The sequence below is a fragment of the Adiantum capillus-veneris genome, chromosome 5 (assembly GCF_014529385.1).
Source record: "Adiantum capillus-veneris isolate H3 chromosome 5, ASM1452938v2, whole genome shotgun sequence".
Taxonomy (NCBI): Eukaryota; Viridiplantae; Streptophyta; class Polypodiopsida; order Polypodiales; family Pteridaceae; genus Adiantum; species Adiantum capillus-veneris.
The window spans coordinates 62,107,935-62,120,449 of NC_140935.1; positions in this window are offsets into that span (position 1 = coordinate 62,107,935).

Consider the following 12,515-nt stretch of genomic DNA (forward strand, 5'->3'; position numbering starts at 1 on the left):
TAGACAAGGTCATTTGTAAGCTCTCTATAAATTTTTGTCAATTTCTAAGGTTGGGGGATATGGATTGCGATCCATGTTCCACCACTTTTGGACTTGATCTTTGGACAACTTGCTTCTCTTTAGTAGCTCTCTGCATTGGGGACCTTTTTGGCCAAGAAAACACTTTTGGGAACATGGATCGCGATTCATGTTTTGTGGCCAAATCAAGTGGAATTTGCACAAGAGCTACCCCTTGATCCCCTAATACCAGATATCCACTTATTTTTAAAATTGGAACTGTTTTGATAGGTCAAATGCAAAGCCCTAGGTCTGATTTGTAGTTTAGAGTTTGTCTTCTATTTTGATGCCTTTTGATGCAAATTGCTCATTTTCTTTTTCCAAAATTGTACTTTGGGATATGTTTCCTTATGCATGCAATGCAGTCTGGGAAAATTCCACATCAACCTATCACCATGGGGTCATGGATCACAATTCATGTTTGGGTGGAATTTTGATTTGTACCACTTGTAGATGAAGGTATGTCTAAGATATACCCAAACTTATTTTTGAATTTGGATCACTTTTTGCCAACCAAAAGTGAAATCTTGAGTCTGTTCTGGCAGTTCTTCTAACAGTCTTCATCTTTTGGCTCTTTTGACCACTTTTTTCAGCTTTTTTGCCAGTGAGTCTGTTTGGAAATGTGTCAAATAGTCTCACGTACAAAGATGTATAGTCTCTATCCAAAATTTTGCAAGGGGTCATGTTTAGGCAGATCTGAACCCCACACTTGGCTTGGTGATTAGCTGCAGCCTAAGGAGTCTAGCCCATCGCTTATTTTGGATTTGGAAAGCTTTCTTTCTATCAAATGCCAATTTTTGCCTTTGCCTTGAGGTTTTTAACTTGTAACTAGTTCGCTAATTTGGTCAACTTTTTGTTTTTTGTTGTGATGGTGCCTTTAGAAAAGTTGTCCCAAATGTTATCAACTACTCATTGCTCAAATCTTAGCTCCAGATGCCTCAGGGGGTCATGGATCACGATGTATGTTTGAACATATCTGATGATGAAACTTGGTCAGTTGTATGCCCACACCCTGTATATGTTAGATTTTCACCAAATTTTTGAAATTGGATTCCAAAAGTTCAATCCCTAGTTTTTAAAAGGGTTGACTAGGACACATGAAATTTTTTTATATCTTGGTCTCCAAAGGGTATTTTTAGCTCATACTTGAGATTTGAGATGTTCTCAAGTATATCTACAAGCTCATGAAGTCAAATATCCCCACTATGCAGAGGTACATGAATCACGATCCATGACCTCTGTCCAATTTTGACTTCAAATTTTGATAGTAACTAGACAAGGTCATTTGTAAGCTCTCTAAAAATTTTCATCAATTTCTAAGGTTGGGGGACATGGATTGTGATGCATGTTCCACCAATTCTGGACTTGATCTTTGGACACTTTGCTTCTCTTTAGTAGCTCTTTGCACTGGGGACCTTTTTGGCCAAAAAAACACTTTTGGGAACATGGATCACGATCCATGTTTTATGGCCAAATCAAGTGCAATTTGCACAAGAGCTAGCCCTTGATCCCTTTATACCAGATATACACTTATGTTTTAATTTGGAACTGTTTCGATAGGTCAAATGCAAAGCCCTAGGTCTGATTTGTAGTTTAGAGTCTGTCTTCTATTTTGAAGCCTTTCAACCCAAATTTGCTCATTTTTTTTGCAAAATTGGACTTTGTATGTTTCCTTATGCATGCAATGCAGTCTGGGAAAATTCCAAGTCAACCTATCACCATGGGGTCATGGATCGTGATCCATGTTTGGTGCAATTTTTGATTTGTGCCACTTGTAGATGACGGTATTTCTAAGATATCCCCAAACTTATTTTTGAATTTGGATCACTTTTTGCCAACCAAAAGTGAGATCTTGAGTCTAATCTGGAATTTTCTTCTAACGGTCTTCATCTTTCGGCTCTTTTGACCACTTTTTAAAGCTTTTTCGCCAATGAGTCTTTTGGGAAATGTGTCAAATAATCTCACCTACAAAGATGTATAGTCTCTATCCAAAATTTTGCAAGGGTTCATCGATCGCGATCCATGTTTGGTCAGGTCTGAACCCCAAACTTGGCTTGGTGATTAGCTACAGCCTAAGGAGTCTAGCCCACCACTTATTTTTGGCTTTGTAAAGCTTGTTCTCTATTGAATGCCAATTTTTGTGTTTGCCTTGCGATTTTTAACTTGTAACTAGTATTTTGCTGATTTGGTCAACTTTTTGTTTTTTGTTGTGATGGTGCCCTTTACAAAAGTTGTCCCAAATGTTATCAGCTACTCACTGCTCAATCTTAGCTCCAGATGCCTCAAGGGGTCATGGATCATGATGTATCTTTGAACACATTTTGATGATGAAACTTGGTCAGTTGTATGCCCACACCTTGTAGATGTTAGATTTTCACCTATTTTTGAAATTCGATTCCAAAAGGTCAATGATATCCCTAGTTTTTTAAAGCGTTGACTAGGACACATGAACTTTTTTTTATATCTTGGTCTCTAGAGGGTATTTTTAGCTCAAACTTGAGATTTGAGATGTTCTCAAGTATACCTACAAGCTCATGAAGTCATATATCCCCACTATGCAGAGGTACATGAATCACGATCCATGATCCTCTGTCAAATTTTGCAAATTTTGATAGTAACTAGACAAGGTCATTTGTAAGCTCTCTACAAATTTTCATCAATGTCTAAGGTTGGGGGACATGGATTGTGATCCATGTGTTGGAATTAGGGTTGCAGAGGAGCACACACAGCTTGGAGAAGACGAAGGAAGCTCAAGGCATACAATAGAGAGTGTGTTACTTAGTGTGCAATGGAAAGATAGATAGCCCTAGAGTGATGGGCGTATATACAATGCACGGGGGAAAAAACCTCCTAAAGAGGGAAAAAATGCCCCGGCGGTCCTAGTGTGTTCACACACATCACTACCACATGTATATGGTAACAAATCCCCCCTGGAGTGATGCGGTGAACAAGAGCTGGCACATGAGTATAGGGAAGTGCCATGCCCTGAGGACAAGATCAGTCCACAAAGGGGAGTAAGCCTAAAGCTTTGCGGAAAGCTTCAAGATTCTCACGAGACGATGCCTTTGTGAAAAGATCTGCAAGGTTGTCATGTGTTGGCACATAAGCCAAGCTGATCTCTCCTCCTGAGAGCCTCTCCCTGACATAGTGGTAATGCACCTCAATGTTCTTTGTGCGAGCATGAAAAACTGGGTTCCTCACAACTGCAAATGCGCTCTGACTGTCAGTGTAGATAGTGTTGGCAGTGTCCTGTCCAACACCCAAATTAGCCATAAGGCGTCTGAGCCATACACACTCAACTGTAGCTGTGAAGACTGCCTTGTACTCAGCCTCACAACTCGAAGTGGCCACAGTAGGTTGCTTCTTGCTCAACCATGATATACATGAACTTCCAAGCATGAAACAAAAACCACTTGTGGACACTCGCGTGTCAAAACAACTAGCCCAATCTGAGTCCGAAAAAGCATGTAAGTCTGGCGGCAATGATCCCCCCTTGGGATAAAACAAGCCAAGATGTAAAGTGCCCACTAAGGTAGCGGAAAATCCTCTTGACAGCCTGCCAATGCTTAGACCTTGGGCTATGCATAAATCTGCTGACCTGTGAGACTGCAAACTAAATATCGGGCCTCGTGTTGCACACATAAATGAGGCAGCCAATAGCAGTTTGGTAAAGAGTGACATCAGCAGGATCACCAACATCATGTAGACTCAACTTCAAACCTGTTTCCATGGGAGTGACAATAGGTTTGCAATCCTCAAGTCCAAGCTTACATAGCAATGTCTCTATGTAACTTTAGTGACACAAGGCAATACCACCATTACACTGCTTAAACTGTATACCCAATGAATGATGCAACAGTCCCAAATCTTTCATCTTGAAAGTAGCATTCAAATCAGCCTTAAATTCAGCAATATGTCTCTCATTTGGTCCAATGATCAACAAATCATCGACATAAAGAACCACAATGGGAAATACATCATCCTCACGCTTTACATACAATGTGCTTTCTGTTGGACTGTTACGAAAGCCTCGTTTAACCAAATGAGTGTTAGATTTCTCATACCAAGCACGAGGAGATTGCTTCAACCCATACAAAGCCTTCTTACATCTGCACACTTTGTCCTCTTGTCCTTTTATGACAAAACCACGAGGCTGCGTTACATAAACTTCCTCAAATATGTCACCATTCACGAAAGCAGTAACAATGTCTGATTGATGTACATCCCAACCAAAATAAGCTGCCAATGCACATAGAAAATGCACAGTAGTCATACCACAAGTGGGAGCAAAAGTCTCTTCATAATCTATGCCTTTTTGCTGTGCATAACCCTTTGCAACAAGTCGAGCCTTATGGCGATCGATCTCACCATCCGGCTTGTGTTTCAACTTGTAAACCCACTTCGTACCAATGGCCTTTTTGCCAGGAGGCAAATCACATAAAGTCCATGTGTCATTTTCTATAAGTGCATCATATTCTGATTGCATGGCAGCCATCCAATTTTCTGAATTCTGTGCTTCATCAAAAGACAGAGGCTCCTCAACATCATGTAAACTAGACACAGCCAAAGCATAACAATCTGATGCATAAGATTCATGGCGAGAGCCTGAACGAGTACGACTAGACAAAGGTAATTTATTGTCACGCAAAGTGTGCACCAGCCATTTTGGCATACCTCTAGCCTGCTCATTTTCAGCCCTTTCCTCATCAAGTACATCATGTACATCTGCATCAGTAATAGGCTGATCTAAAACATTTTCAGAAACCCCCATAGGCTGTACATTTGCCTCATTGGAACTTACATTCGTATTTCCACCACTAAAAAGAGGGAACAAAGTGTCATAAATGTCTTGTGAGCTTACATTACTGTCTCTAGTACATGACAACAAGGGCTGAACAGAATCTTCCACAAACACTACATCCCGTGAAACCAGAATATGTTTTGTTTGCGAATGATACAACTTGTAACCTTTGCTTTCAGCACTATAACCAACAAAAATACATTTGACTGCCTTATCATCCACAAATTTGACTACAAGTCCAAGTCTAGCAAGTGCGGATACAGACAAGAGATTCTTCTTGATCCCAGGTACATAAAGTGCATCAACAAGTGTGAAGGAACTGCCATTAGCAGCAGTGAGCACAATCTTTCCAACTCCCTGAACTGGATAAGAGGCGTTGTTGGCACAATTGAATGAATTCCCATGAGGGACAGACTCGAGAGAGGTAAACAATTCACGATGTGAGGTAATGTGCTTTGTAGCACCACTGTCGAAATACCACACATGTGAATCTGCAGCAACTGACAAGCATGCATCATGGACATCAGGATTGTAAGTGCACTCTGCGCTAAAAGCCCATTTTGCATCAACATCAGCAACACAGTCTCCTTTCACAGAAGACTCAACAATGGCTGCATTTGTAGTGGAACCACCCTCTTTCTTCTTAGCCTCTTTGGCCTTCAACTTAGGACACGACTTGATCAAGTGATCATTGGCTTTACAGTAATGGCAACGCATTTTCTTTTTGCCCTTATCACCAGAATTTCTGGACGAATTGCTGCCAGTAGAAGCATTAGGAACATGATTTTTGCCACTCGCAGCAGAACCATAAGAAGTGGCTGCATTGCTGTTACCACCCTTTCTTTGAGAAGCCCAAATCAAAATTCTTGTCGACCTGCGAACGCTCGCCAAAGCTCACTGAAATCGGAGGAAGTGAGCAGGCGTGTGCTGGAGCAGCTGGCGACTAAGCCTGGGAGGACGTGACTGGCTCTGATACCAATTGTTGGAATTAGGGTTGCAGAGGAGCACACACAGCTTGGAGAAGACGAAGGAAGCTCAAGGCACACAATAGAGAGTGTGTTACTTAGTGTGCAATGGAAAGATAGATAGCCCTAGAGTGATGGGCGTATATACAATGCACGGGGAAAAAAACCTCCTAAAGAGGGAAAAATGCCCCAGCGGTCATAGTGTGTTCACACACATCACTACCACATGTATATGGTAACACCATGTTCCATCAATTCTGGACTTGATCTTTGGACAGCTTGCTTTTCTTTAGTAGCTTTCTACACTGGGGACGTTTTTGGCTAAAAAAACACTTTTGGGAACATGGATTATGATCCATGTTTTCTGGCCAAAATCAAGTGGAATTTGCATAAGAGCTAGCCCTTGATCCCTTAATACCAGATATACACTTATGTTTTAATTTAGAATTATTTTGATAGGTCAAATGCAAAGCCTTAGTTCTGATATGTAGTTTAGAGTTTGGCTTCTATTTTGAAGTCTTTTGACCCAAATTTGCTCATTTTTTTCCAAAATTGACTTTGGGATATGTTTCCTTATGCATGCAATGCAGTCTGGGAAAATTCCAAGTCAACCTATCACCATGGGGTCATGGATTGTGATCCATGTTTGGTGGAATTTTGATTTGTACTACTTTTAGATGATGTATTTCTAAGATATCCCCAAACTTATTTTTGAATTGGGATCACTTTTTGCCAACCAAAAGTGAAATCTTGAGTTTATTCTGGGAGTTTCTAACAGTCTTCATCTTTCAGCTCTTTTGACCACTTTTTAAAGCTTTTTTGCCGATGAGTCTTTTGGGAAAGGTGCTTCAAATAGTCTCACCTACAAAGCTGGATAGTCTCTATCCAAATTTTTTTGCAAGGGATCATGGATCGCGATCCATGTCTGGTATGTTATGAACCCCAAACTTGGCTTGGTGATTACCTGCAGCCTAAGGAATCTTTCCCACCACTTATTTTTGGATTTGGAAAATGTTTTCTCTATCAAATGCCAATTTTTGTGTTTGCTTGCAGTTTTTAACTTGTAACTAGTTTTGTACTAATTTGGTCAACTTTTTTTGTTTTTTGTGATGTCGATGGTTTCTACTTACGCTACTCATAAGTATTGAAAAGAAAGAATGAACAAAAACAATCACAACAATGCAAATAAAAGTTGTAATGGAAAAGGGAGCACTCTAAAAGCATTGAGAAGATTTGAAGAATGAAATGCTTTTGGTATCTCACTCACAACCCTCAATACCTCCCAAGAATTTACCTAGCAAGTCCCTACTTCTATCATCTACCAAGCACTAAACTCCATGTCTAGCTGCTTTATGGCTTAACGAAATGAATATCAAATCTTTGGAAAAGAATGCTCCAAATACACACTAGGTTAATTCTCCAAAAATGGCACCAATGTTAGCGAGTCGTTGTGACAGATATCTATAGCATAGCTATCTGGCACTAACATAATATATCAATACTCTGGAAGTGACTAGAATGGGGCATGTAGACCTTTAAGGTTGTCAATCTCAAGAAGTGAACCTTATAAGCAAACACATCAACTCAACAAGCAAATTACAATATCAGTGATAAATTTTTTTTGTTATGTCCTATCCCACTGGTCTCAATGGTCACGCCATTTCAACACTCAAACAAAGTCCAAATGCGAAAAAACTTTAGGAGGAGGTCTAAGATACCTGGGAGCACTATCCTACCAAGTCTGGTGGCAATCTGAGAAGTTACCAAAATCACAATCCATCATGATCAAGGTCCTCAAAACTGCAATAGAACATACCAGAAAGGTCATTCTATGGTCTAAGAACACTCTCTTGTGTTCAAAACGTTAAAAAATAATCATTAAAGCACTTAAAACAACCAATTTATCTTGCCAATGTGTAGTCACAAGCCACGACAAAATTGAGAATGATTACACTTAACTTAAAGAGCAAGAGACAAGGAACACAATGCAAGTTTTGGAATTGAAATCAGATTACCCAATCACAAGATATGTTGATTACAAGTTGGAGTAGAGTAGCCACTTGAGTGTACGTACATAGAACTCTTCTTCTTCTCCAAAAGATAAGCTTCCCTTTCACATTAAGATTATTGACTTTTATAGCTAGGGCTTTCTAAATGGCCAGTGTCTAGTTCACATGGGCCTTTCCCACATATCATGACAGAATTGACCTACTTCTCTCAAAGTAGGATTTACACACAGTGTAGCTACACTAGCTTGGAAAAATAATAGAGTAGAAATTCATTAGCTATAGTAGCTTGGTAATTAGATGTAGTCTAAGGAGTCTAGCCTATCACTTATTTTTAGAGCAGTGTACTATTCATGTAGAGTGTGACTAATAACTTTTTTGCAAAAAGGCCTCTGAGATACATGGATCACAATCTATGTTTGATAACAGATTTTGCTCAAATTTTCTAGATTGCTTCTATTGAGTTTTCTAAGGAACTTGGTTACCAAATTTTGAGTATTGATCAGCTTTTAAGTTTCTACCATCAAATTTTTTGAATTTTAGAGTTATGGTCGTTTCATCCAGAATATGATTTTCAATAGTTTTTGCCCAATGTTTTTATCCCAATTTTGTGGTGATGGTTTCTACTTACCCTACTCCTAAGTACTGGAAGGAAAGAATGAACAAAAACAAACACAATAATGCAAATAAAAGTCTTAATGGAAAATGGAACAACACTTTGAAAGCATCAAGAAGATTCGAAGAATGAAATGATTTTGGTATCTCAGTCCCAATCTTGAATACCTCTCAAGAATAAATCTATCAAGTCCCCGACTTCTAGTATCTACCAAGCACTAAACCCCGTGTCTAGCTGCTTTACTACTAAAGTGTAAACAGAATGGATGGCAAATATTTGAAAAAGAACGCTCCAAATACACACTAGGTCACTCACCATCTAAGGATCAATCCCCGCAACGACACCAATGCTAGTGGGGGTCATCATGATAGACATCCATAGCATAGCTAATTGGCAGTAACATAATATATCAATACTCATGAAAGTGACTCGGATGGGGTATGGAGCCTCTTTGAGGTTGTCAATCTCAAGAAGTGAACTAACAAGAAAACACATCAACTCAATAAGAAAATCATGATATCAATGATCACAAAATTTCCTTATGTCCTATCTCACTGCTCTTGGTCATCATGCCATTTTAGCACTCGAACGCAATCCAAATGCAACAAAACTTTAGGAGGATATTTAAGACACCTAGAAACTCTTTCCTAGCAAGTCTGATCGCAATCTGAGAAGGTACCAAAATCACAATCCATCATGATGAAGATCCTCAAAACTGCAATAGAACATACCAAAAACTTTGCTCTATGGTCTAAGAACACTGTCCTATGGTCAAAATGTAAAAAAAAAAAACCATTAAAGTACTCAAAACAACCGATTTAGCTTGCTAATGTGTAGTCACAAACCACTGCAAGATTGAAAAGCATTACACTTACCTTAAGGAGCAAGAGACAAGGAACACAATGCAAGTTTTGGAAGTAAAAATTAGATTACCTAATCATAAAATATGTTGATTACAATTTGGAGTAGAGTAGCCGCTTGAGCACACGTACAAAAACTCTTCTTTTTCTCCAAAAGATAAGCCTCCCTTTCACATTAAGATTATTGATTTTTATACCAAAAGGTCAATGATTTTCACTTATTTTTGAATTTGAATTCCAAAAGGTCAATGATATCCCTAGTTTTTGAAACCCTTGATTTAGTAACTTTTTTGCCGTATCAACCAATTTTAATGTGATTTTTGAGTTTTTCTTGCAAACAAACTTTATCATAGCACTGTCCTATTGTTGTAGAGTGTGCAAATGATTATACTTACAACTTACGGAGCAAGAGACAAGGAAAACAATGCAAGTTTTGGAATTGAAATCAGATTACCCAATCACAAGATATGTTGATTACAAGTTGGAGCAGAGTATCCGCTCTAGCGTACGCACACACAATTCTTCTTCTTCTCCAAAAGATAAGGCTCCCTTTCACATTAAGATAATTGACTTTTATACCTAGGGCTTTTTAAATTACCAGCGGCTGGTTAACATGGGCCTTTACACATATCATGACAAAATTACAACTCAAAGATTTGACTTGCTACTCTTGAAGTGGCGTTTACACACAATGTAACTACACTAGCTTGAGAAAATAACAGATACAAATTCATTAAAAATCATGGTGTTCGGCTAGGTGGGCGCTTGTGTACTGTATTTGCCAGACAGTATTAAAGCTATTGGTTTCTCTTTTTTTGCTTAAGAAGAGAGGTCCTTAAATTATCTGCAAAAGATTGGAGTTGTTCATTGCAAGAGGGTAAGTGGGACAGGGATTTATTATCCCAGTTGGCGTGCCTATTTCAAAACAAGGTGTGGGGTACACCGTTGAGAACTATGGACTTAATAATGGATTCATTTGGAGCTTGCCCTTGGGGTTTGTTGTATTGCTCAAAAGCTTTTATCCTAGCACTACCTGACTCAATTTGGAGTTGTGTAGCAAAAGTTAGAGCAGTTCAGGTAAACCGCACTTAAAACAACAATCAAAATTGTCTTACGACCATAACACAGGAACTTTTTCTTATATCTTGGTATTGAGAACGTGGTTTTAGCTCAAACTTGAGATTTGAGATGTACTCAAGTATATCTACAAGTTGATGAAGTCAGATACCTCCACTATGTAGAGGTAGATGGATCGTGATCCATGACCCTCTGTCAAATTTTGACTTCAAGTTTTGACGGTAACTAGACAAGGTCATTTATAGGCTCTATACAAGTTTCCATCAATTCCAAGATTGGGGTACATGGATTGTGTTGTTCCACCACTTTTGGACTTGATTTTTGAACAGTTTGTTTCTCTTTAATATCTCTCTACACTAGTGAACTTTATGGCCAAAAAATCACTTTTGGGGACATGGATCGCGATCCATGTTTTGTAGCCAAATGAAGTGAAATTTGCATAGGAGCTAGCCCTTGATCCCTTGATACCAGATTTCCACTTATTTTTGAATTTGAAACTATTTTAATAGGTCAAATGCAAAACCCTAGGTATGATCTATGGTTTAGAGTCCGTGTTCTATTGTGATGGCTTTTGACCCAAATTTGCTCATTTTTTATCAAAATTGGAATTAGGGATATGCTTCCTTATGCATGCACTATAGTCTGGGAAAATTCCAAGTCAAGCTATCACCATGGGGTCATGGATCGTGATCTATGTTTGGTGGAATTTTGACCCAAGATTTCTACCACTTGTAGATGAAAGTATTTCTAAAATATCCCCAAACTTATTTTTGAATTTGGATCACTTTTTGCCAACCAAAAGTGAAATCTTGAGACTGATGTGGCAATTTCTAACAGTCTTTTGCTTTTGGCTCTATTGACCACTTTTTTCAGCTTTTTTACCAGCGAGTCTTTTGGGAAAGGTGTTTCAAATACCCGGGGGATTCACTCTATATACAAAACAAGACGCCACCTGCGAGCGGACAACTTTGATAAAACCCCTATATACGACTCATATTAGGGAATATGACCCCCCTTTCTACGCTTATACGACAGTCAATGAAGAAAACTATCATACCCCTATCTTACATATAAAATTTAGGTCTCACATAATCTAGTTGAGTAAAACTAGTCAAAGAGTGTGTAGCATAGTGACCGATAACGTACTAAGGAACCACTTCTAATGATATGCCCTCAATGTTTCTTAGTTTGACTTTCAAACTATGTACCCAATCACGCTGCACTCTAGCTACTCGTCCATTTTTGACCCATCCAAAGTTGGTGTAAATCAACCCTTGACCTGCTCCAAATCAGCCCTTATCTATGACCGGCTTGATGCAAAATTTTATATGTGACTTGATAAAAAACTTTTCCTAAACTCATCTTGAGTTCTAGTGCACATCGCTGACCAATTGCTACAAGTAATCAACCCGAGTAAGTCCCCCCCCCCCTCAAATATGATACCCCCCTCCCTTATTTTTAAGCTTGAGAGATAAATTATTGGGGGCCTGCCCCTAACTTATACGCTTATGTAACTTGTAAAAGAAATCCCCCTCCCCTGCACTTACGTGGTGCGGTAAGTTTATCATGGTGAATCCCCCGGGTTCAAATAGTCTCGCCTACAAGACTGTATAGTGTCATGGATCACAATCCATGTTTGGTCAGATCTAAACCCCAAACTTGGCTTGGTGATTAGCTCCAGTCTAAGGAGTCTAGCCCACCACTTATTTTTGGATTTGAAAAAATTTCTCTCCATCAAATGCCAATTTTTGTGTTTGCCTTGCAATTTATAACTTGCAACTAGTATTTTGCTAATTTGGTCAACTTTTTGTTGCTTTTTGCTATGGTACCCTTTACAAAAGTTGTTTCAAACATTAGAAGATGCTCAAATCTTAGCTCGAGATGCTTCAGGGGCTCATGGATCATGATCTATGTTTGAACATATTTGATGATTGAACTTGGTCAGTTGTATACTCACACCCTATATATGTTAGATTTCACTTATTTTTGAATTTGGATTCCAAAAGGTCATTGATATCCCTAGTTTTTGAAACCCTTGATTGCCCTATTAACAAATTTTGATGTGATTTTTGAGTTTTTCTTGCAAACAAACTTTATCAGAGTAGTTTGCTATTGATGTAGAGTGTCACTGAC